The sequence below is a fragment of the Cervus elaphus genome, chromosome 22 (genome assembly GCF_910594005.1).
Source record: "Cervus elaphus chromosome 22, mCerEla1.1, whole genome shotgun sequence".
In the NCBI taxonomy this organism is placed as follows: Eukaryota; Metazoa; Chordata; class Mammalia; order Artiodactyla; family Cervidae; genus Cervus; species Cervus elaphus.
The window spans coordinates 55,302,932-55,328,972 of record NC_057836.1 but is presented as its reverse complement, the minus strand read 5'-3'; the positions used below and the strand labels follow the sequence as shown (position 1 = coordinate 55,328,972).

General features: G+C 38.8%; 1 protein-coding gene and 1 long non-coding RNA gene across 21 annotated transcripts in view; both read right to left on the bottom strand.

The window, feature by feature from the left end:
- The window catches only part of ANKS1B (ankyrin repeat and sterile alpha motif domain containing 1B), a 1,073,060-nt gene that overhangs the window by 729,614 nt on the left and 317,405 nt on the right, over nt 1-26,041 (bottom strand). The gene's annotated exons all lie outside the window — the stretch shown is intronic.
- On the bottom strand, nt 6,088-26,020 carry LOC122680110. The gene is made up of 3 exons (XR_006336635.1): nt 25,883-26,020; nt 12,243-12,248; nt 6,088-6,101 (listed from the first exon to the last, which is right to left on the bottom strand). It is a non-coding gene; the product is annotated as an uncharacterized LOC122680110 (long non-coding RNA).

Genomic DNA, 26,041 nt, shown 5'->3' with positions numbered 1-26,041 from the left:
AAACATAAAAATTGGACTTTTCATCCAATAAAACAGACTTACATCTACTTGTTATAGTGGTTGGAGCCCCAAAGTAAAATAAAACACCACATAAAATCAACTTCTACTATGTTATAAAGTTTTACTAGCTAAAACAAACATACAAGGAATGAAACTATGGAACAGAACCTTAGGAAGCATTTCTAAAATTTATAAGTTTTTTTAAAGGGAGATTAGGATGACCTTCATTTCTCAACCAGCTTAAGATTTGTTATCCTTTAGGTTGATATTAAAACTCAACATTCAGAAAACTAAGATCATGGCGTCTGGTCCCATCACTTCATGGGAAATAGATGGGGAAACAGTGGAAGCAGTGGCAGACTTTATTTTGGGGGGCTCCAAAATCACTGCAGATGCTGACTGCAGCCATGAAACTAAAAGACACACACTCATTGGAAGGAAAGTTATGACCAACCTAGACAGAATATTAAAAAGCAGAGACATTACTGTGCCAACAAAGGTCTGTCTAGTCAAGGCTATGGTTTTTCCAGTAGTCATGTATGGATGTGAGAGTTGGACTATAAAGAAAGCTGAGCACTGAAGAATTGATATTTTTGAACTGTGGTGTTGGAGAAGACTCTTGAGAGTCCCTTGGACTGCAGGGAGATCCAACCAGTCCATCCTAGAGGAAATCAGTCCAGAGTGTTCACTGGGAGGATTGATGCTGAAGCTGAAACTCCAATACTTCAGCCATCTGATGTGAAGAAATGACTCATTTGAAAAGAGCCTGATGCTGGGAAAGATTGAGGGCAGTAGGAGAAGGGGGCGAGAGAGGATGAGATGGTTGGATGGCATCACTGACTCAATGGACATGAGTTTGAGTAAACTCTGGGAGTTGGTGATGGACAGGGAGGCCTGGCGTGCTGTGGTCCATGGGGTCGCAAACAGTCGGACACGACTGAGTGACTGAACTGAACTGAACGGAGGTTGGTATTATGCAGCATCCAAATATTTGAAACTTCACTAGGAACCTTAGTTGAGAGGGTTTGGAAGACTGGAATCAACCATTATTTAATAATATAATTAACCAATATTTTTCCCCATGGCTTTTGAATTTCTTTATAGATCAGGTACATCAGATCAAAGGTCAGATGGTAAATATTTTAGCTTTGTATATGGTCTCTGATGTGACTACTCAACTCTGCTGATATAGCAGAGAAGCAGACACTATGTAACTGAATAGATGTTGCTGTGTTCCAATAATATTTTATTTAGAAAAACTAAGCAGTGGCAGATTTGGTGTGCAGGCCAGACTTCAGATCGCCATTAAGCAGACAACTGCTGTTTTAACCGCCTAGAACACATAAATTAAAATATTTATATAAAAATAATTTACTAAAACAATTACATAAAATTGATGCTATTATTTCTGTTTCGGGGTAGGGAAAGGAAAGAAAAATTAGCATATTTTGAAAGTGTGCTGTGTTACAGGTACTATATTAACTTCGTGATTTACAGCTATTTTCTTATTTAAGCTTTACACAATCCAATGTGGTAGGTTTTATTACTACGCTTACTTTCAGAAGAGGGAACTGAGGTTCAGCAAGACAGGTAGCTTGTCCACATAATGCAGTTAATAAACAAAAGTCTGAAATCTTTCTATGATACTGAGATCTTTCTATGATGGAGGAACCTACCACCACTTAAAAAAAAAAAAAAATCTCAGTGGGTGGTGATGATAAGCACTGCTGCTTAGGTTCGGGGGAAAAACCATACAGAAGTATTTAAAACTAATAGGTAATATCAGAAAAGAGTTATGATAAAATCTCTACCCCTAAAGGACTTTAAATTTAAACTGGAATTAAAAGTAAGATTCATAAAGTAACTGTAGAAAAAAAGATATACGATGGAAGGCTATCAGATTTTTCAGTAGTTCAGAAAAGAAGGGACTGATGTAGATCACAAGAATATTTAAAGTAAACATTTTTATAAAAGTACTAAGAAAAAATTCAAAACGGAAGCATATCTGGGGTACTAATTTGATTGCTCTTACAGGCTAGAAGACAATTTCAAGTTAACGATGTTTTTTGAAGAGAGACTGATCTGTAATTGACTGTGAATGTACAGTGAGGTCTGCTTGTTTATTTTCCTTGTTTTTCCTTGTGGTATTAATTTTCTGTAATCTCCAAGCACAGTACAGCACTGTCTACTGCTCTAAACATCTTTGTTATAACATTACTTCCATAGATTCACTTTCTTTTTCACAAAGTCACACATTCTTCAAAGTCAAACACAGACTTTCAAGATTTTATTAGAAAATAAAACATCATATTCAGTTGCAATTCCCTTAGAACATGGCTTAGACGGTAAAGTGTCTGCCTACAATGCGGGAGACCTGGGTTCAATCCCTGGGTCAGGAAGATCTCCTGGAGAATGAAATGGCAACCCACTCCAGTATCCTTACCTGAAAATCCCATGGACAGAGGAGCCTGGTAGGCTACAGTTCATGGGGTCACAGAGTCAGACACGACTGAGCGACTGACTTCACTTTCTTTAGAACATTATCTGGATCCCATTTTTCTCCCTCCTTTCCTAAAGCTAACCTTTAAAATAAAGTTGGTAAATATCTTTCCCACCCATTTTTACTGAGTATTTGTCCACAATAATAAGGTACTGTACTGATGTACGTGCTTTTAAAACTACAAAGATGGTATCATATGTAATTATTCTGTCACTTGCTCTTGTCACTGAAAGTTCGAAGACTTTGAAACTTTTGTTTGAAAGTTTTGTTCATTTTCCAGATGTAGTAACTGAGGTTTACTGATCTACTGTTCTTTACACTTTTCTAGACGTTGATATTTCTTCATTTATTCATCTAGTTCCCCAAAAACAGAAATTTTGATTTTATCAGTTTTGTGATTGTTTTTTTTTCACTATTACAGTGTACAATTGATATTTCTATGCATGTTGAATGAAAGTTTCCCTAGAGCTCATACCTACATGTGGCATTACTGAACTCACAGAAATATGCCAAAATGCACATAGAAAAACACTTCTTGAACTGTTTACAAAGTGAAATTTGAATATGGTCAAATTACATCCATCAATAGCAGATAGATATGTAAATTTTAATATAGCTGTGCAATGTTATTAAGGAGAATGGGGGTAGATTGATCAGTTTATTTACTACCTGCCTATCTTCAGACAAATGCCCCAAATTGATTGCTCAGCGAAAAAATCATTCCAAAACTAAATATAAATCTATCTCAATTTTCATATAAGTCAAAAATAAAATTAATAATGTATATGCATAGCTAGAAAAAGTCCCAAGAGAATTAGTTAAGAAATTCATGTTAGTGGTTGTCCATGATATATAGAACAGACATATATTTTCTCTATTCTGTAGTTCTAGATATGCATTATTTAATCTACATCTATAACCAGGATAAACATACAGATATGATTTATTCTTATCTGGATAACAACACATTTAGATTTTCTGGCTATTAGTAAACCTTATAAGGACCATTTCTTCTACTAATTCCTAACTCATTCCTGGTTTTAGCACAACAAACCAGAATCTTTCATAGATTACTGCACGCCCCTCCTTGCCATGCCTTGAGATTTCTCAAAGTTGAAATTATTTATACTCAGGACTTCTCTGGTGGTCCATGGCTAAGACTCCACACTCTTAGTGTAAGGGACCCAGATTCAATCCCTGGTCAGGCAACTAGATCCCACATGCCACAACTAAAGATCCTGCGTGCTACAACAAAGATCAAGGATCCCAGGTGCTGCAACTAAGAACTGATGCAACCAAGTTAATTAATTAATTAAAATTCATTACTCTTACTAATACTACTTTTACCAAGAGCCCTTCTAACACAATCACATTATCTTTCCCAGATCTGGTTCTTAATTACCTTCTAGATTAAATATGGGATTTCAGGTAAAGAAAATTGTAAAATTCTAAACAAGGTGCCCAGTGAAGCTGAAGAGTTACTGTCTCTTGGAGAAATATATTTGGGTGCCCAACCAAGTTTCCTTAGGATGGCATTTACTTGGGTGAATCAAACATTATCCAAAAACCAGACTCTTCTTGCCTGTTCAGTCACTTCAGTCATGTCTGACTCTTTGCAACCCTATGGACTGTAGCCGGCCAGGCTCCTCTGTCCACGGGGATTTTCTAGGCACGAATATTGAAGAAGATTGCCACGCCCTCCTCCAGGGATAGGGCCAACCCAGGGATCAAACCTGTGTCTCCTGCATCTCCTGCATTGCAGGCAGTTTATTTACCCACTGAACCACCTGGGAAGCCTGATTCTTCTTCTTTAATAATCATAAAAATTAATTTCCCTATTGTTCCAAAATTGATGTTCAAGATAATAATGTCCAGGAAGAATTACACATATTCATATGCTGCTATTCACTAGGCATTATATGTAAGGAACTGAGCACATTGTAGCCAATAAGACATGCCAACTCAGAGTCCAACATCTCATCAGCACGAAGTCTAAAATCACACCATCTAAATCAGATGGGGATAAGGCTTCAGTGTAATCCATTATGTTCAGCTCTTGGAGCACAATTCTTCTTCGTCTATGAACATATAAACCTAAAGAGAAAAGTTATCTTACCTCCATCTTCTCAACAAATAATGATAACCCACTCCAGTATTCTTGCCTGGAAAACTTCATGGACAGAGGAGCCTGGTGGACTACAGCCCACAGGGTCCCAAAAAGTCAGACACGACTGAGTGACGAACACACAAACACACTCCACACACACAGGCATAGGATAACAGTTCTCCACACATGTAGATAGGAAGGTCAGCCTTCCTATCTAGAGCTCAGGGTTCTCTTCCAAGATCACTGGGAGAATTCAGATCCTTGATGTTGTAGGACTAAGGCTCACAGTTTGTATAGGCTACCTGTCTCCTAGTCAAAGGCAATTTACAGCATGACTCTGCTTTCTTCTAGGCCAGCAAAAAAAACATCTCTCTTTAAAGAACACATCTGATTAGATCAGGCTCATCTAGTTTAAAAAAATGGTCACCTTTGAATTAACTTAAAATCACTTCATGGGAAATAGATGGGGAAACAGTGGCTGACCTTATTTTGGGGGGCTCCAAAATCACTGCAGATGGTGATTGCAGCCATGAAATTAAAAGACACTTACTCCTTGGAAGGAAAGTTATGACCAACCTAGACAGCATCTTAAAAAGCAGAGCCACTACTTTGCCAACAAAGGTCCGTCTAGTCAAGGCTATGGTTTTTCCAGTGGTCATGTATGAATGTGAGAGTTAGACCATAAAGAAAGCTGAGTGCCGAAGAATTGATGCTTTTGAATTGTGATGTTGGAGAAGACTCTTGAGAGTCCCTTGGACTGCAAGGAGATCCAACCAGTCCATCCTAAAGGAGATCAGTCCCGGGAGTTCATTAGATGGACTGACGCTGAAGCTGAAATTCCAATACTTTGGCCACCTCATGTGAAGAGTTGACTCATTGGAAAAGACCCTGATGCTGGGAGGGATTGGGGGCAGGAGGAGAAGGGGACGACAGAGGATGAGATGGCTGGATGGCATCACCGACACGATGGACATGAGTTTGGGTAAACTCCAGGAGTTGGTGATGGACAGGGAGGCCTGACGTGCTGCGATTCATGGGGTCGCAGAGTCAGACACGACTGAGTGACTGAACTGAACTGAACTGAAAATCAATTGAGTAGGGACCTTAATTACATCTGAAAATTCTTCTATATGTATATATCCCTTTAAGTTAGGAAGAAAATGACCATCTCACTCACAACTTCCCCATCATGACACACATATATATACATACACAAACATATTTAGTAAATCATAAAGTTTTCCCAAGATACATCCATATACTTGCATCTTGCATGATTTTCTTAAGTGGTGCTAAACAGGCTTAGTTTATCAGCAGAGAATATTGGCAGTGGAACTGATCCAAAGAAAGAAGATGAAGAGGTCCCTAAAGGATTTTCAACATTAAGAAGCAGGAGATATTCCGAGAAAGAAGAGAGATCTTCATCAGACACTCAGAGTAGATGCGGACATCAGGACCAAGACAGTGAAACACAAGAGCGCAGCCAGTCAGCCTCTGGCCTGAGGGGAACGGAAATCGCAATGGAAAGGTTGTTTTAAGAAATATTCAGAGGAGCATAATTGCTCACATTCCACATTTTAACTAACCAAGAAGTGGTAATCAGACAGATCTTCTGGGAAAGAGTTTACCAACTGAGGCTACACTTAATCTGGAGATGGACAGATACACTGGAGCAATCTGAGGCACACACACAGCCCCCACCCCCTGCCACCTTCCAGGTGTGGTTCTCAGACTTGTCAACAAGGACAATTTTCTATTTCATATGGACCAAGATTCTGTGTTTAAATGAAATGACAATCCTGTTGCATTACTTTTCTATTGCTGCTTGTAACAAATTACCATAATTTCCTAGCTGAAAAAAACACAAATTTGTTACTTTATAATTCTGTCATTGGGCTGTAGAAGAATCTGTTTTCTTGCCTTTTCCAGTTTCTAGAGGTGAACTGCAATATTTGGTTCATGGTCCCTTCCTCTACCTCCAAAGTTAGCAGCCCAGCATATTAAAATCTCTCTCCTATTCAGATATTCCTGTCTCCATTATGTAACGATATTTTTTATTATATTGGGCCTACTTAGATTACCCAAGATAATATTCCCATCTGAAAATCCTTAGCTCAACCATATCTGCAAGATCTCTTTAGTCATGTAAGGCAACATTTCACAGGTTTGGGGATTAAAATGTGGATACTGTTGAGGGCCATTATTCTGCTTACCATACCAGTCAAATATTGCCTTTCTAATATTTAAACTTAATTAGTTCATTCGACTGCCAACAAAAATACTCAGTAATATATTAATGAGTTTGCTTATAAAGTTTATTTGCACTGTATTTCTACAGACTTCTATGTTCTAAGAAAATTAATAGAGGGATTGTAATTAACAAATATGCTATCTAACAGAAAGTGTTAAGAAATATCATGTTCCTAAGGAGTTTCTTCAAAGCGTTTGCACAGCATCTAATCTGTTCGTGTAACTGTCACTTAAAGTAAGGGAAAAGTGGGTATTACTACAGCCATTTTCAAGGTAGGAAACTAAAGCATACAATGGGTTAAGTGGCTTTCCCTACATCACTCAGGGAGGAATACTGAAGGAGTTATGAATAGAACTCATCCTCCTCTATCCCCATTCAGTAGCTTAAAAGGCTAGGAATAATGGTTACAGTGATTCATACTGACTAACATTTCTTCTCCAGAGCACAGCAAATCCAAAAGAGAAATTATCACAGACACATTAATACGCTTTTGGTTATTTTTTTTAAGCTCCTGGTTTCAATAAAGCCCTAAAGAAGTATAGAGAACAAGTTTCAACCTGTTTGGGAAACCTACCTGACCTTGAGTCATTTCACTAGAATTTCATATAGGTTTGGAAGGTCTTAAATAAACACGACTTTAAATTTTAAAAACATACATTGTTAACATAACTGGTAGATAAGAACAAAAAGTAAAGAAATAATGGATGTGCAGAGGGCCTTAATTACAGGTATGCAGACACAGTAAGGCAGTGGGGGGCTAAGCTACCTGGTGGAAAGAGCCAGGGGGTCAGACAGGTTCGGTTAGAACGCCAGTTCTCCTATGTATGCCAGCTGTGTCACCTCGGACAAGCCGCTATCCTCTCAGCTTCCTGATCGTAAAAACACAGTAGCTATGTTACAGAGTTGATATGAAAGTTAAAAATAATGCATGTAAAGTTTATACATATAACAGAATCACTCTGCTGAACCTGTGAAACTAACATAACAATGTTAATCAACTATGCTGTTGTTATTGCTTAGTCACTAAGTCCTGTCTGACTCTTTGCGACCCCATGGACTGTAGCCCACCAGGCTCCTCTGTCCATGGGATTTCCCAGGCAAGAATACTGGAGTGGGTGCCCATTTCCTTTCCCAGGGGACCTTCCAGACCCAGGGATCCAACCTGTGTCTCCTGCATTGCTGGAGATGCAGGGAAGTCCATCTAATCAACTCCATTCCAACACATAATAAAAATTAAAAAGAAAACAATATATGTAAAATAACCTAGCACATTAAAGCATTTAATAACTTTCTTACTTAGGAAAAACCTAAAATATATGAGCAGATTTTCCTACTGAAAATATTTGCAGTGGATACTGACGTGCTGCCCAGATTCCACCTCACAGAAGAAGGATTTACTCCCCAAGTTCCTAGGAGTGCTGCTTATGGAAATCTGTTTGTTGTAAGCAACGATAAATGGGCATCCTCTTGGATGAAGAGAGAGCTTCGTCACCCAATACCCACCCTTCATTCCATGGTGGCCTGCCCCTGAACTGTCCCAGTTGCTGATACGAAGGTCTGCATTCTGATCAGAGTGTACTGTAGGGTTGGCTGAGGCCTCTGTTGAGAGTGCTGACCGGCTCAGCTCTCGCTCTGTCCAACCCTGCTTCTTACGCTTCACTTCTGATTCACAGGGTTTGACCTCAGCAGCACTCCCTATAAGCTCCTATACCCTAGTCAGCTGGGGGTCATTTTCTCAGGGAACCCCGTCCAGCACCAAGGTTGCAGGGTGTGTTGTTCAGCCTCTCTTACGGATCTTACCATCATTATTCTCCACAAGGGCACAAGCGTGTGTGACGGCCCCAAACTCTGTTCAGTTGCTCTGCCAAGGACTGAAGAGTGAGGATTCTTAAGGCTTACTTCTACCAAGGAGCCAACAGAAGTAACATTCCTTATTATCAAGGAGCCAGAATAAGTGTGATGCCTTTATTCCTGCTCTGTTCTACCCCCTCAACATCTTTCATTCATCAGCTTGTGTGAAGATTCAGATTCAATAAGCAACAATATTGCTTATGTTAAGATTGGGGTCTGGGGGTTGCTTTATAATACTCCAGAAAAAAAAAAAAAGGAAGATAAATGAAATACGACCAGTAAAATGTTGATCATTAATGAACCTGGGTGACTGGTACAGGAAGTTCATTATACTATTCTCTCTACTTCTGCAATATGTTCGAAATTTTCAATAATAAAAAGTTGGATATTAGTATGCATTATAAAAGTACATGCATGTACTTTATAAAAATACATTTAAAGTGTGTATTTTTTCTTTTTAAAAAATTTATTCTTTAATTGGAGGAAAATTACTTTACAATGTTGTGCTGGTTTCTGCCATACAATGCAAATCAGTCATAATGATATGTATATCACCTCTTGAGTCTCCCTCCCCTCCCCTTTAACCCCTCGAGGTCTTCACAGAGGGCCTGGCAGCGCTCCTGGGTTCTACAGCAACTCCCCTCCGCCCACGAGCTATCTATTTTACACATGGTAGTGTATATGTGTAGATGCTACTCTCTCAATTCACCGCACTCTCTCTTCCCCTACTGTGTCCATAAATCCGTTCTCTACATTTGCATCTCCATTCCTTCCCTGCAAATACGTTCATCAGTACCATTTTTCTAGATTCCATATATATGTGTTAATATGCGTTATTTTTCTCTTTCTGGCTTACTTCACTCTGTATAACAGGCTCAGGGTGCATCTACCTCACTAGAACTGACTCAAACTCATTCTTTATTATGACTGAGTAATATTCCATTGTATATATGTACCACATCTGCTTTATCTACTCATCTGTTGATGGACATCGAGGTTGCTTCCATGTATAAGCTACTGTGAATAGTGCTGCTGTGAACACTGAGGTATATGTGTCTTTTTCAATTATGGTTTTTTCATAATTACATAGTGTATGGAAGGCATGTACTTTAATGATCAATTTTAAGATAGGTTTAACAATATATCTAAATTTTGCTTATGTTAAGCAAATAAATCTAAGAAAGTATGGTGAAATTCATATTTACCAAGCAAACAAAATAGAGCTTATGAGACATCTTACCACATAGTTCTCAAGTATATTTTTTAAAGTTGCTGAAGCTTTTCTTAAAAGCAAACCCCATAAAGCAATTCAGGCTAAACCTAAAAGACATTTATTTTTCATGTTAAAAGTCCAATATGCATCTCTTCTGTGCATTACACAAACTTTTAGATTATTGAGATATTATAATGTACTGAAAAATTATTCCAATTTTTAGAAGTTCAACTTTCTAAATGTCTTTTTTAAAACAATGAGTTATTTTAATGTTTATAAAACCTAGCATAACCACATCTTTATTTCTCCTCAACCCTTATAAAGGACCTTGAAGACTCAGTAACTGGTGCCACCTACATTATTTAAATTTTGGTCAAAACAGCTCTGTTCTCTATTTAAATATAACGATTAAGCATTAAATTAGAATCACAATAAGAGAAGGCAGCATTTGACTCAAATATTCAGTCTGCTTAGAGTGGTATTATTTCTGTCTAACTCTCAAATGTTTAAGTATGCAGTGATGAAGAAACCCAGAAGGGTTCAAATATACTATGCAAACACATTTCCTGTCCTTGTATTCTTCTACATTTACAGGTCTTTCTGAAATTTGAGATCTCTACCAACTGAGGTAATTTAATCAAACTTTGGAGAATATCATCATTGAGAAAATGATTTTTCTCAAAAGGACTTGATTATTTTAATAATTATAGAACTGTCCTAAGGGTTCCCTATAGACAGGTTATTATTATAAACAAATGTTCTTTATAGAAATAAATAAGACTTGGTTGACCTGAAACAAAACAAGGGTATGGAACATTCTAAAGACAAACACATAAATGGTGTATTTAGGAGCTAGTCTAACAGCGTATGAAGACTGAATTTTTAAAACATTTACCCAGCTCTCTGGATTACTCCCAAAATAAACAAACAAGCAAATAAAATCCAAGTATGTATAAAATTTAAAAAAAAACCCACAACATGCATTTTATAAAATATATGCATGTGGCACCCAGTCCTACAGAAGACTTGAGAGATTTGAGAAGAATCTGATATGGCATCCAGTCCCATCACTTCATAGCAAATAGATGGGGAAATAATGGAAACTGTAAGAAACTTTATTTTCTTGGGCTCCAAAATCACTGCAGATGGTGACTGTAGCCATGAAATTAAAAGACGCTTTCTCCTTGAAAGAAAAGCTATGACCAACCTAGGCAGCATATTAAAAAGCAGAGACATTACTTTGCCAACAAAGGTCTGTCTAGTCAATGCTATGGTTTTTCCAGTAGTCATGTATGGATGTGAGAGTTGGACCATAAAGAAACCTGAGTGTCAAAGAACTGATGCTTTTGAATTGTGGTGTTGGAGAAGACTCTTGAGAGTCCCTTGGACTGCAAGGAGATCAAACCAATCAACCTTAAAGGAAATCAGTCCTGAATATTCATTGGAAGGACTGATGCTGAAGATCCAATCCTTTGGCCACCTGATGTGAAGAACTGACTCATTGGAAAAGCCCCTGATACTGGGAAAGATTGAAGGCAGGAGGAGAAGGGGACAACAGAGAATGAGATGGTTGGATGGCATTGCTGACTCAATGGACATGAGTTTGAGCAAGCTCCAGGGGATGGTGATGGACCAGAATGCTTGGCATGCTGCAGTCCATGGCATGCTGCAAAGAGTCAGACACGACTGATCGACTGAACTAAACTGGGTTCTAGTACTAAATTTGCCACAAACTAGTGTTATGGCCCTGGTAACTTAATTCTCTAAATCTCAGTTTCTCCATCTGTAAGATGAAGGGTCCTTACTGTTGTTATATTCCAATGATTAGGAACAAGCATTATATTTTCAATATTCATAGGCAATCAAAAAATTAAAGCAATTAGATTAAGAGAATATTGAATGGAAATTAAAGAAAGATAAAATATGTAAATACATTTTTCTAAAAGTTGAAAATAAAAGTCAATTATTATATAAAATTTGTGCATGCATGCTAAGCCGCTTCAGTTGTATTCAGTTCTTTGCAAACTTACAGACTATAGCCCACCAGATTCCACTGTCCATGGGATTCTCCAGGTAAGAATACTGGAGTGGGTTGCCATGCCTCCCTCAAGAGATCGTCTCGACCCAGGCACTGAACCTGTGTCTCTTACATCTCCTGCTCTGGCAGGCACATTCTTTACCACGAGCGACAGCTGGGAAGCCTCCCAAAATGTTTTGGCTGTCCTATGCTGCATGAGGGATCTTAGCTCCCCAATCAGGAACTGAACCCATTCCTCCTGCAGTGGAAGTTTCCAACTATGTGTTCCACCTCCCACACTACTTTTTCCTGGATTTCTGAAATAATACAAGATTGACCTTAAGCTAGGCAATTCAAGTGTGCTTTGTAAACCTGATAATTCATATAGAAGCTATGTAATTTTATAATTCAAATCAATTTTATAATTCTAATGTATTATTAACTTCAACAGCAATAGCCTCTAATATTTGGAAATTTCAGTTTTAACCAAAATGCATAAATTTGAAGTGCTACATCCTAGGTACTTGTGAGCTTATTCAACAGGAAAACTACTTCAGGCTAAGGGAACAATAAATATAAAATTTCATGCTATACTATAATTATAAGTTAACTTAAATGGACTAGAATGGGTGAATTTAACTCAGATGACCATTATATCTATTACTGTGGGCAGGAATCCCTTAGAGGAAATGGAGTAGCCATCATGGTCAACAAAAGAGTCTGAAATGCAGTACTTGGATGCAGTCTCAAAAATGACACAATGATCTCTGTTTCCAAGGCAAACCATTCAATATCATGGTAATCCAAGCCTATGCCCCAAATGGTAATGCTGAAGAAGCTGAAGTTGAATGGTTCTAGGAAGACCAACAAGACCTTTTAGAACTAACACCCAAAAAAGACGTCCTTTTCATTATAGGGGACTGGAATGCAAAAGTAGGAACTAAGAAACACCTGGAGTAACAGGCAAATTTGGCCTTGGAGTATGGAATGAAGCAGGGCAAAGGCTAATAGAGTTTTACCAAGAGAACGCACTGGTCATAGCAAACACCCTCTTCCAACAACACAAGAGAAGACTCTACACATGGACATCACCAGATGGTCAACACTGAAATCAGATTGATTATATTCTTTGCAGTCAAAGATGGAGAAGCTCTATACAGTCAGCAAAAACAAGACCAGGAGCTAACTGTGGCTCAGATCATGAACTCCTTATTGCCAAATTCAGACTTAAATTGAAGAAAGTAGGGAAAACCACTAGACCATTCAGGTATGACCTAAATTAAATCCCTTATGACTATACAGTGAAAGTGAGAAATCGATTTAAGGGACTAGATCTGATAGACAGAGAGCCTGATGAACTATGGACGGAGGTTCGTGACATTGTACAGGAGACAGGGATGAAGACCATCCCCATGGAAAAGAAATGCAAAAAGGCAAAATGGTTGTCGGAGGAGTCCTTACAAATAGCTGTGAAAAGAAGAGAAGCGAAAAGCAAAGGAGAAAAGGAAAGATATCCCCATTTAAATGCAGAGTTCCAAAGAATAGCCAGGAGAGATAAGAAAGCCTTCCTCAGTGATCAGTGCAAAGAAATAGAGGAAAGCAACAGAATGGGAAAGACTAGAGATCTCTTCAAGAAAATTAGAGATACCAAGGGAACATTTCATGCAAAGATGGGTTCGATGAAGGACAGAAATGGTATGGACCTAACAGAAGCAGAAGATATTAAGAAGAGGTGGCAAGAATACACAGAAGAACTGTACAAAAAAGATCTTCATGACCCAGATAATCACGATGGTGTGATCACTCACCTAGAGCCAGACATCCTGGAATGTGAACTCAGGTGGGCCTTAGAAAGCATCACTAGGAACAAGCTAGTCGAGGTGATGGAATTCCAGTTGAGCTGTTTCAAATCCTGAAAGATGATGCTGTGAAAGTGTTGCACTCAAGATGCCAGCAAATTTGGAAAATTCAGCAGTGGCCACACGACTGGAAAAGGTCAGCTTTCCTTCCAATCCCAAAGAAAGGCAATTCCAAAGAATGCTCAAACTACCGCACAATTGCACTCATCTCACACGCTAGTAAAGTAATGCTCAAAATTCTCCAAGCCAGGCTTCAGCAATATGTGAACCGTGAACTTCCAAATGTTCAAGCTGGTTTTAGAAAAGGCAGAGGAACCAGAGATCAAATTGCTAACATCCGCTGGATCATCGAAAAAGCAAGAGTTCCAGAAAAACATCTACTTCTGCTTCATTGACTATGCCAAAGCCTTTGACTATGTGGATCACAACAAACTGTGGAAAATTCTGAAAGCGATGGGCATACCAGACCATCTGACCCACCTCTTGAGAAACGAATATGCAGGTCAGGAAGCAACAGTTAGAACTGGACACGGAACAACAGACTGATTCCAAATAGGAAAAGGAGTACGTCAAGGCTGTTTATTGTCATCCTGCTTATTTAACTTCTATGCAGAGTACATCATGAGAAATCCTGGGCTGGAGGAAGCACAGGCTGGAATCAAGATTGCCGGGAGAAATATCAATAACCTCAGATATGTAGATGACACCACCCTTATGGCAGAAAGTGAAGAGGAACTAAAAAGCCTCTTGATGAAAGTGAAAGAGGAGAGTGAAAAAGTTGGCTTAAAGCTCAACATTCAGAAAACTAATATCATGGCATCTGGTCCCATCACTTCATGGGAAATACATGGGGAAACAGTGGAAGCAGTGTCAGACTTTATTTTTGGGGGCTCCAAAATCACTGCAGATGGTGATTGCAGCCATGAAATTAAAAGATGCTTACTCCTTGGAAGTAAAGTTGTGACCAACCTAGATAGCGTATTAAAAAGCAGAGACATTACTTTGCCAACAAAAGTCAAGGCTATGGTTTTTCCAGTGGTCATGTATGGATGTGAGAGTTGGACCATAAAGAAAGCTGAGTGCCAAAAAATTGATGCTTTGAACTGTGGTGTTGGAGAAGACTCTTGAGGAGTCTTCCTGGACTGCAAGGAGATCCAACCAGTCCATCCTAAAGGAGATCAGTCCTGGGTGTTCACTGGAATGACTGATGCTGAAGCTAAAACTCCAATACTTTAGCCACCTCATGCGAACAGTTGACTCACTGGAAAAAGCCCTGATGCTGGAAGGGATTTGGGGGCAGGAGGAGAAGGGGACGACAGAGGATGAGATGGCTGGATGGCATCACCGACACGATGGACATGAGTTTGAGTAAACTCCGGGAATTGGTGATGGACAGGGAGGCCTGGCATGCTGCGATTCATGGGGTCACAAAGAGTCGGACACGACTGAGCGACTGAACTGAACTGAACATTAAACTGGTCAGATTCAGGTGGTAAGCCTAAAAATCCAATATAACTATCAGCTCAGTTCAGTTCAGGCCTCCCTGTCCATCACAAATTCCCGGAGTTTGCTCAAACTCATGCCCATTGAGTCCGTGATGCCATCTAGCAGTCTCATCCTCTGTCATCCCCTTCTCTTCCTGCCCCCAATCCCTCCCAGAATGCTTTTTAATATGCTATCTAGGTTGGTCATAACTTTCCTTCCAAGGAGTAAGCGTCTTTTAATTTCATGGCTGCAGTCACCATCTGCAGTGATTTTGGAGCCCAAAAAATAAAGTCTGACACTGTTTCCAGTCTCCCCACCTATTTCCCATGAGGTGATGGGACCAGATACCATGATCTTTGTTTTCTGAAAGTTAAGTTTTAATCAACTTTTTCACTCTCCTCTTCCACTTTCATCAAGAGGCTTTTTAGTTCCTCTTCACTTTCTGCCATAAGGGTGGTGTCATCTGCATATCTGAGGTTATTGATATTTCTCCTGTCAATCTTGATTCCAGCTTGTGCTTCTTCCAGCCCAGTGTTTCTCATGATGTACTCAGCATATAACTATAGATATATGTAATTATCTTTATACATTATAATAATTTCCATATTTGTAATAACAGCAACTATAGATGTGTATGGAGCTTTACTAAAACAAATAATTTTGTCAATAATTAAACATATATGTCACTTTTTAATTCTACAGTGTATTTTGAATGTGTTATATCATTTAAATCACAAAATAAGTGTATCCTCTCCATTGATTTTATAATCTGTTTTATGGATAAAGAGATTTACCAGGTAAAACTTTTTTAAAAACTCACATCAATAGATATAGGCAATATGAATAGAATTTTATCTATTAAGAAATTGAATTATTAGTCATCTTCCAAAAAAGAAGGCACTAGTCCCAGATGTGTTCATTGATAAATTCCACCAAACATTTAAGGAAAAAGTTGTATCAATTTTCTACAATCTCTTTCATAAGACAGAAGCAGAAGGGAATATGTCTAACATGTTCAATGAGGCCAGCATTGCCCTAAAATCAAAACCAAACAAACATATTGCAAAAAAAGAAAATAAAGACCTGAAGGTCTCATGAACATAGATGCAAAAAATCCACAACAAAATATTTGAAAATCAAATGCAACAATGTGAAAAAGAACTATATACTATAACCAAGCAGGATTTATTATAGGTATGCAACACTGGTTCAACATTTAAAAATCAATTAATATAATCTATCAAACTAACAGATGAAAGAAGATAATCCACATGATCATATCAATAGATCATGTAGGAAAGTATTTAACAAAATTCACAACCACTCATGATGAAAGTTCTCAGTAAACTTAGAGAGAAATTTCCTTAAATTGATAAAAAAGAAAAGAAAAAAACTACAAGAAACCTACCAGCTAAAGCATGTAATGGTGATAAACTCAAAGCTTTCCCAATTAAGATAAGGAACAAGACAAGGATGACCCTCATCTCCACTTTTCATTGTACTGGAGTACTTCCTAAAACAATTAGATAAGGGAGGAAGGAAAAAGGCTTCCCTTATGGCTCAGCTGGTAAAGAATCTGCCTGCAATGTGGGAGAACTGGGTTCTATCCCTGAGTTGGGAAGATCCCCTGGAGAAGGGAAAGGCTACGCACTCCAGTATGGCCTGGAGAATTCCATGGACCCCACAGTCCATGGAGTCACAAAGAGTCGGACACACGTGAGCAACTTTCACTTTCACTTTTCAAGAAAAGAAAATGAAAAGCATATAGATATGGAAGGAAGGATTAAAATTGTCTTTATTTGCAGATGACGTGACTGCCTATGTAGAAAGTCCAAAGGTATTAACTAAAAACTTTCAGAACTAAGTGGTTACAGCAAGGCTGCAAGATAAAAAGTTAATTTTAAAAAACTTAATTTCTTTCCTATTATACTAGCAGTGAACAGTGGAGTTTGAAATTAAAAATACAATGTGTGTGTGCTCAGTTGCTCAGTTGTGTCCAACTCTATGCAGCTTCACAGACTGTAGCCTCTCAGGCTTCGCTGCACATGGGATTTTCCCAGCAAAAATACTGGAGTGGATTGACATTTTCTTCTCCAGGGAACCTTTTTGACCCAGGGATAGAAGCTGTGTCTCCTACGTGTCCTGCACTGGCAGGCAAATTCTTTACCACTGAGCCACCTGGGAATCCCACAAAAATACCACTTACATTAGCAATTAAGAATTATTAATAAAGCTACAATAATCAAGACAGGATGGTACTGGTGAAAGGACAAATAGATCAGTAGAACAGAACAGAGAACTCAGAAATAGGCCCACATAAATACAGTTGACTGATCCTTGACAAAGTAGCAAATGCAATACAATGGATCAAAGATAATCTCTTCAACAAATGGTGCTGAAACAACCAAACATCAACATGCAAAAAAAAAAAAAATCTGGACACACACTACAATGTTCACAAAAATTAACTCAAAACAGATCATAGACTTAAATATAGATACCAAAGGCAAAACTATAAAACTCCTGGAAGATAACATAGGAGAGAATCTAGATGGACCTTTAGAAACAACACCAAAAACACAGCCCATGAAAGAAAGACTTGATGAGATGACTTTTTTAAAATTAAAAATGAGATACCAGGACACACCTACTAGAATGCCAAAAATCCGGAAGAGTGGTGGTACCAACGCTGGGGAGAATGTGTAACAACAGGTCCTCTCGTTCACTGCTGGTAGGAGTGCTAAACGGTACAGATACTTTGGAAGACAGTTTAATGGTTTCTCGTAAAATTAAATATATTCTTATCACATGATCCAGCAATCATGCTCCTTGGTACTTACCTAGGGAGTTGAAAACTTATATCCACACAAAAACAAACTGTGCTCTATCCATAAAAAGCAATGCTACTTAGCAATGAAAAGAACAAATAACTGATAAATAGATGAATTTCAATTTTAGTATATGTGCTGCCAAAGTCAGCATGTAGATGAATTTCAAAAAATACTATTCTGAGTGAATAAAGCCAAGACACAAAAGAATGCATACTACTTGAGTGTATTAGTACGCAATAGTTATGTCAGAAAATGCATAACTATAGAGGAAGCAAACAGATCAAAGAATGCTTGGGACCTGGGTGTGGAGGGGACTAATTGTAAATGTACATAAGGAAACTTAAGACAACAGAAATCTATGTCTTGATTGTGATGGCGCTTTCAACATAGTCTACACTTGTCAAACAACGAATTGTGTAACTACAATTCATGAAAGTCATAAATAAATTACACATCAATACAAGAACAAGAAATGAAGTGTCAGGCATCAAAATTAAAGTTTAATACTTATTTTCAAAAAAGTGACAATGACTGTATTTCATAAAATATTTCACTCTGTATATTCCTGAAATGTTTATCCCGCTGTGTTATATTTAACATACACTTTACATATATGAGCAAATTCCGGGAGATAGTGAAGGACAGGGAACCCTGGCATGCCGCAGTCCATGAGACCTCAAAGAATTGGACACAACTTGGAGACTGAACAACATCAGTACTCTGCATAAGGCTTTGCAGAGATGCATCTGGTTCCAGAAATGACAAGTGTTTATTGTACCACTATCAAAAATAGTGCTTTGTCAGGAACCGAGTGCTCTGAGACTTAAAGATGGAGGAAGAGACGCAGCACATATAGATATACTCCTAGAAAATTATACCATTAATTTTTGTTACATATGCACTACATTACTCTGGCAACACCAAAGTTAATCATTGCAACCAAAATGTGAGAGGTTCCCCCCCCCGCCATGTTAAGAAAGAAACAACGCAACTGATTTTTGTCAAGTATCTGAGTTAAGTAATGAAAAATGTAAAGAAACATAACAAATATAAATGGGAATGCATAAACTGCCATTTCTCTCCCTCAAAGAAGAGCTTGAGAACAGAATGGGAAAGGGGAATTGCTATAATTAATTATAAACATTTAAGATTCTTGGTAGGCTAGGTGCTATAGTGGCTATAAGTTAAGGAATGGTACTAATCTACAGGGCTTCCCTGGTGGCTCAGTGGTAATGAACCTGCCTCCTAATGCAGGAGATGCGGGTTCGATCCCTGGGTTGGGAAGATCCCCTGAAGAAGGAAATGATAACCTACTCCAGTGTTTTGCCTGGGAAATTCCATGGACAGAGGAGCCTTTCAGGCAATAGTACATGGGCTCACAAAAGAGTTGGACACAACTTAGCAACTAAACCATAACAACTAATTTGAAACATACCTAGCTTCCTTAGATTTCCAGTAAGTTATCAATATTATTTTATGATCAGTCCTACTTCTTCTCCATTCAAATGACTCCATTAATGAATGACTTTTCAGAATAAATGACTGTGAAGTAAACTGAAAAATTATATAAATCATAGTAAGCAACAAATAAATTCAAGGTTCTCCCCCCCACCCAATTAATGCCAAGTTGTTTCTTCAGGATATGCAGCATTGTATAAAACTCCCAGGCAGGCTAGGTCATGAATCAACAAGTATTTATGAAATTCTTATATTCTACAATACTATATTCCATGTGGTAGGACAGACAACAAAAATATTGTAGGATCCTAAGGATTTTAACTTTAGTTTCCTTTAGTTGAGGAAACAAAATACATAGATCCTGGTATACATCACTAACACCGTTTCTTCAGGACACCATTGACACACACCTCCTCCCTTATATGTATATGCCTATTCAAAATTTACCTGCGGATGTCTGCATTGACCGCTTGAGATCCACTTCTCTGTAAAAAAATACTAAAACGAAGTGTATCTCTTTGCTCTTAAAGAATCCAGAGTCTCTTTTTTTTCTTTTTCACAATAGTGTTCATTTTAGAAAATATGCACCTGCTAAAAGTAACAATGTAAAAACTAAAAAGGCAGGCAGAAAAGGAAGGAAACACAGAAAGAATAGAGGGAGGACTTAGGCATTTAACAATTTATCCAGAGAAGGGTATCAGCACTTTAATTTTATAATGTCATGAGCATAAGCATATGCAAATTGGGTTAATGACACAAAGCCCTTTGAAATATGGCAAAGCATTCCCAAATTTGAATTCTTTTATGTAAAAATCCAATGTATTAAAATGTATTATACATATCCTTTTTGTTACCAAAAGGATTTTGATTGTACTCTAAGTTGTCACTGATGGGAATAACTAGAAAAACTGGGAGTAAGGAACAGCAATACAAGAAGGAGATAAAAAATGGCAGAGAAGGTAAAGAAGTCATTCCATCAGATTTTACTCCCTTTTGTATTATGAGGAGACAGATTGCTGGCACACAAGTAAAGTATGCTTCCAATATACTCTAAGATCATTTCACTAGGATCACATTGACAATGAGGTGGTAGAAATCAATAACTACATGTTATAACATTGGAATTTGACATAGGATCATATACTGAAAAAGACCTCTCAGTATGAATATTACCTTTGAAAAAGCAAATAAATACACAGCCATGACACTGAAACTAAGGGAAATAGAAATTATAAGAAGCATCTAATGATCAACTGATTATATTGCTCATTATTGCCCATTAAAATGTATACCATTCATCTCTAACCTTCTATATAGTGTTCAGTCTGTATTTTTTACTTTAGTGAATCAAGCTTATGTATTTAACAACCTTTTTAAATTTGTGACCTCAAGGGTTTCCCTGGTGGTTCAACTTGCCAATGCATGAACCCTGGGTTTGATCCTTAGGCCAGAAAGATCTCCTAGAGGAGGACATGGTAACCTACTCCAGTATTCTTGCCTAGAGAATCCCATGGACAGAGGAGCCTGGTGGGCTAGAGTCAAAGGGGTAACAAAAGAGTTGGACAAGAATTAACAACTAAACAACAACAACAAAGAGAAAATGAGTGCTAAATTAGCGCAATGGCCATGAAAACAGCCAATCACAGAAAATACTAAGTATTCTAGCTTCATAAGGGTAGATGATGATGCTTCAAGGCAATTTAGGGGAAAAAATTAGCACATTTGGATATGTTGCAACATGAGGCACTTCTGATGTATCCAGACCAAGATGCTGCGACAATAAGTAGTTTTAAATGGGATCTATAGCTCAGGAGGGCTTCCCTGGTGGCTCAAATGGTAAAACAAATCCACCTGCAATGTGGGAGACCCGGGCTCGATCCCTGGCTTGGGAAGATCCCTTGGAGAAGGAAATGGCAACCCACTCCAGTATTCTTGCCTGGAGAATCCCATGGACAGAGGAGCCTGGCGGGCTACAGTCCATGGGGTTACAGAGAGTCAGACACGACTGAGTGACTAAGCACCTTGTAGCTCAGGAAAAATATCTAGGTTAAAAATACTTGAACCTATGGGATAGAAGTGTGGTGAGTATCAACATCCAGGGACTAAAAGGATAAAGAGAAGTCAACTAGTCAAGCAGTAAAGGAAAGAATGAAAAGATTAAAGCATTGTAGACACAAAGGAGGAGAGGGAGGATGAGAACCAAACGGATCTTCAGCACGAGTGAGACCGGCCTGGGGGCTGGGGTCCTGGCTGCAGGGCTGCAGCGCTTGTACTTGGACACAACTCTCCTTGGGCAACAAAATACAAACCATATGGGACTAAAATTAACTGCATGCATGTGCAGTCAGGACAAATTCTGGACAAAAGGTACAAGGAAACCAAAAAACCACTTGTCACTTCAGAAGAGCCTGAAGCAAAAGTAGGGTACTGCATATGCCCCCCGCACATTAAGGGGTGGGCAGACCACCTAAGCCACCCCTCCAGCCTGACCCCTGGAACCAACTCATGCCCCAGCTCAGGAGCACGCCAGCAAGGGAAACTGTTGTTTGTTCTCGCTCCCCACTGTTGTTGAAAGGGACCCAATAAAGCCTTGCCTGAATTTCTTGTCTTGCCTCTGATCAACTTCTATTGATTAAGGGGGCCAAGAATAGTGGTCTGTAACATAGGTGTACAAGGTACACTGGATCAGGTATTATAATATTGCCTAACACTTTCATTGTGAAGAAAATCTTGAAATATGAAAGAAAAATATAATGAAACAATGCAAAGTTATATAAAAGAACAAGTATCTGAAGTTTAAGCTCTGGAAAAAGGAAAAAAACTGAAGGCTACTACTGAGTCTTTGAGATAAATTACAGTGCGCATAATATGCTTTGAGCTAAACACTCCTAGAATTAATAAACTGCCTAGTCATTTGATATAAATCCAAATGATTTATACCAAAAATTCATTTACATTCTACAGAGGAAAAATATCTATTTTCTCCCTTCTTTCTAAAAAGATTTCTGAACTCTGGGAGAAAGTTTATGATGATTAATAGAGGGCTGCCAGAAATTTGTGTTAAGAGAAAAAAATTTTAATCTTTTACATATAAAGATAATACTTGAGGCCAACTCTCAGTAAAAATTATATTTTGAGGTTTTTTTCCCCCAGAGAAATTACAAGCTATATTGGATTTTCTAGAACTTTCCTACGGGGAAGCCTATCATACTCTAATTAAATGGCTGCCGGGAGGTAAGCATGTAGTGTATGACCTGCTTCCAGGCTCTCTCCACGCTCAGCTCACCTTGAGTTTAGTACCATGATAAACTTTCTTAAATGCCACATCTAATAATAATGTAACAGAGACAATATTTTGGAACTATTAAACTAATGGATGTTTTCATCCCCCGTAAATTATGATGCCTTCCATTTCCCTGCCTATTTCATCACTATCTATCAGGTAAGATTAGGGAAATCTCCGGTCAGTGAAATTTATTCCTCACTTTCCCTAGTACAAACGAGAAACATACAGACTCTCCTTAAAGAAATGCTACTTTGGAATCTCTGTGTGGGGCACGTGGGCCCTGAATGCAAATGAATGCATGCCTGGAAGCAACCTAAAGGCCATGGATGCTTTGGGAATTTGGCAGAGAGAGACTAGAGACACTTATCAGAAAGCTTCATTGTTGATCGTCTCAGAACTTGTTCCCATGAGAGCAGAACCTCTGTGAAAGAAGTAGTTAAATCTCTAAAAAGACCAAGCAGTAAAAGACCATTTGAAAAAGAAGAAAGCCTAGCCAGGAGCTAATTCCCTTTGAGGATTTTATTATCCCTGTGAGCTCTGGGATAAAGTGAAATAGCAGTCTCGGGGGAACTGCTCTTTGAAGAGACGAGACGAGAGCTCAGCTTCTGAAGAAGTGGTCCTGGATAAGCGGGGAGAACACGAGATTGAGAGGGAGGTCATTGGGCCCATGCTTGAGGCCCAGCAGGAAGCCCTGCAGGAGCTGCAACTTGCATCCCAGGGAACTACATGTGGATGCCATCAAATGGGACCCCAGTCTGTTCCCCTTTGAGAGGGAAAGGCCAGATCACCTGCCTCCAGAAGGTCAGTACCACAACATCATCAAGGGGTACACACCAGTGGAATTCAAGAGAGAGCTACAGGAAGCTGTCCTCAGAACACACTGCTCTGGAGAATAAGAATGACCAGGGTTCAAGGCTGCTTTACAAAATCATCAGTTCAGCTCAGTCACTCAGTCATGTCTGACTCTTTGCGACCCCATGGGCAGCACCACGCCAGGCCTCTCTGTCCATCACCAACTCCTGGAGCTTGCTCAGACTCACGTCCTCCGAGTCGGTGATGCCATCCAACCATCTCATCCTCAGTCATCCCCTTCCTCCTGCCTTCAATCTTCCCAGCATCAGGGTCTTTTCCAATGAGTCAGTTCTTCACATGAGGTGACCAAAGTATTGGAGCTTGCTGTTAATAAATACAAGCTATGGAAGGAAGGAAGGAGGTGGGGGGGAGGGAGGGAGGAAAGGAGGAGGAGGAGGAAGGCAATGTTCAAAATAGAGGACCCATGCAGTGAGTTAAAAATGGTTCAGAGAGGGATTTGAGTAGAGAGGACTTGAAATAGCCTCCCACAAATATCCTAGTTGTAGTAGTATGAGACAGAGAACCAGAAAAATATCCAGTATCCCTAAGCCCTTGAAAGGTGAGTGAAACACAGCTGAAACTTAAGTCAGTAAACTCAAGTGCTTAAAGTCATCAAGTTACTACTTTGAGTTAAGATATGTTTGCCTTCAGAGACAGTTTTATCCCTCTCCTTGAAGTCCTACAGGGGCTTCTAAACATCTATTTTAAAATTTTGAAATTCTCTTATCTGGCATTCACCTGTTTCAAGATTCCCAAACCTATCCCTCTTCACTCCAGGATATATTAATAACACATGCATTTCTTTTTTTTTTTTTAATTAATTAATTTATTTTTTTTTTTATTAGTTGGAGGCTAATTACTTCACAACATTTCAGTGGGTTTTGTCATACATTGATATGAATCAGCCATAGATTTACACGTATTCTCCATCCCGATCCCCCCTCCCACCTCCCTCTCCACCCAATTCCTCTGGGTCTTCCCAGTGCACCAGGCCCGAGCACTTGTCTCATGCATCCAACCTGGGCTAGTGATCTGTTTCACCGTAGATAATATACATGCTGTTCTTTCAAAACATCCCACCCTCACCTTCTCCCACAGAGTTCAAAAGTCTGTTCTGTATTTCTGTGTCTCTTTTTCTGTTTTGCATATAGGGTTATCGTTACCATCTTTCTAAATTCCATATATATGTGTTAGTATGCTGTAATGTTCTTTATCTTTCTGGCTTACTTCACTCTGTATAATGGGCTCCAGTTTCATCCATCTCATTAGGACTGATTCAAATGAATTCTTTTTGACGGCTGAGTAATATTCCATGGTGTATATGTACCACAGCTTCCTTATCCATTCATCTGCTGATGGGCATCTAGGTTGCTTCCATGTCCTGGCTATTATAAACAGTGCTGCGATGAACATTGGGGTGCACGTGTCTCTTTCAGATCTGGTTTCCTCAGTAACACATGCATTTCTTATTGATACAATTAATTGTTGATATGAAGCAGGGCAAAGGCTAACAGAGTTTTGTCAAGAGAACACACAGGTCATAGCAAACACCCTCTTCCAAAAACACAAGTGATAACTCTACACATGGACATCACCAGATGGTCAGCACCAAAATCACATTGATTATACTCTTTGCAGCCAAATGGAAAAGCTCTATACAGTTAGCAAAAACAAGACCTGAAGCTGACTGTGGCTCAGATCATGAGCTCCTGATTTCAAGATTCAGGCTTAAATTGAACCTTAAATCTCTAGACCATTCAGGTATGACCTAAATTAAATCCCTTATGAATATATAGGAGGTGAGGAATAGATTCAAGGCATTAGACCTGGTAGACAGAATGCCTGAAGAATTATGGACAGGGTTTTACAACATTGTACAGGAGGCAGTGATCAAAACCATCCTAAAGAGAAAGAAATGCAATAAGGTAAAGTGGTTATCTGGGGAGGACTTACAAATAGTTGAGAAAAGTCAAGAGAAGCAAAAGACAAAGGAGAAAGGTAAAGATACACTCAACTGAATGTGGGGTTCCAGAGAATCACAAGAAGAGATAAGAAAGCCTTCTTAACTGAACAATGCAAAGAAACAGAGGAAAACAATAGAATGGGAAAGACTAGGGATGTGTTCAAAAAAACTGGAGATAAAAAGGAAACATTTCATGCAAAGATGGGCACAATAAAGGACAGAAATGGCAAGGACCTAATAGAAGGAGAAGAGATCAAGAAAACATGGCAAGAAAACATTGAAGAAGAACTATACAAAAAAAGGTCTTAATGACCCAGGATAACCACGATGGTGTGGTCACTCACCTAGAGCCACCTTCATATCCAGGA